The sequence below is a fragment of the Eurytemora carolleeae genome, unplaced genomic scaffold, assembly GCF_000591075.1.
Source record: "Eurytemora carolleeae unplaced genomic scaffold, Eaff_2.0 scaffold2021, whole genome shotgun sequence".
NCBI lineage: Eukaryota > Metazoa > Arthropoda > Copepoda > Calanoida > Temoridae > Eurytemora > Eurytemora carolleeae.
Window position 1 is genome coordinate 2,261 of NW_019397906.1, and position 675 is coordinate 2,935.

Here is a 675-nt window from a genome sequence, read left to right on the forward strand (position 1 = left end):
ATCAAAACAAGCAATTTGTATACAAAGGAGATGGGCGCGAAGCTCCCTAAATGCTTTGTATTAATATAAATTGTTTGTTTTTAACATTTTTTGTGATAACTCATAAAGTATTCGAGCTTGGAAACTCAAATTTTCTGGCTTTTCTATCGAACACATTTCCATCACTTAAGGCTAAAAGCTGGGCTTTTATACCTACTGCCTGATTCAAGGCACTGCCTAAAGGCCTTATTTTACCTACAACAGACTATATCTATATTTAGACCTACTTCCAGTGATTGGATTTTAACATTTTATAGCTCTTTGGAAAGCTAAGAGAAAAATGAATAACTGGGTAGATGACAAACAATGAACATGAGAACGATTGCTAAGAGAACAATGAATACCTGGATAGATGACAAACAATGAACATGAGAACGCTTGCTAAGAGAACAATGAATACTTGAGTAGATGACAAACAATGAACATGAGAACGGTTGCTAAGAGAACAATGAATACCTGGGTAGATGACAAACAATGAACATGAGAACGGTTGCTAAGAGAACAATTAATACCTGGGTAGATGACAAACAATGAACATGAGAACGGTTGCTAAGAGAACAATGAATACCTGGGTAGATGACAAACAATGAACATGAGAACGGTTGCTAAGACCACAATAGAGAAGAATACCTGGGT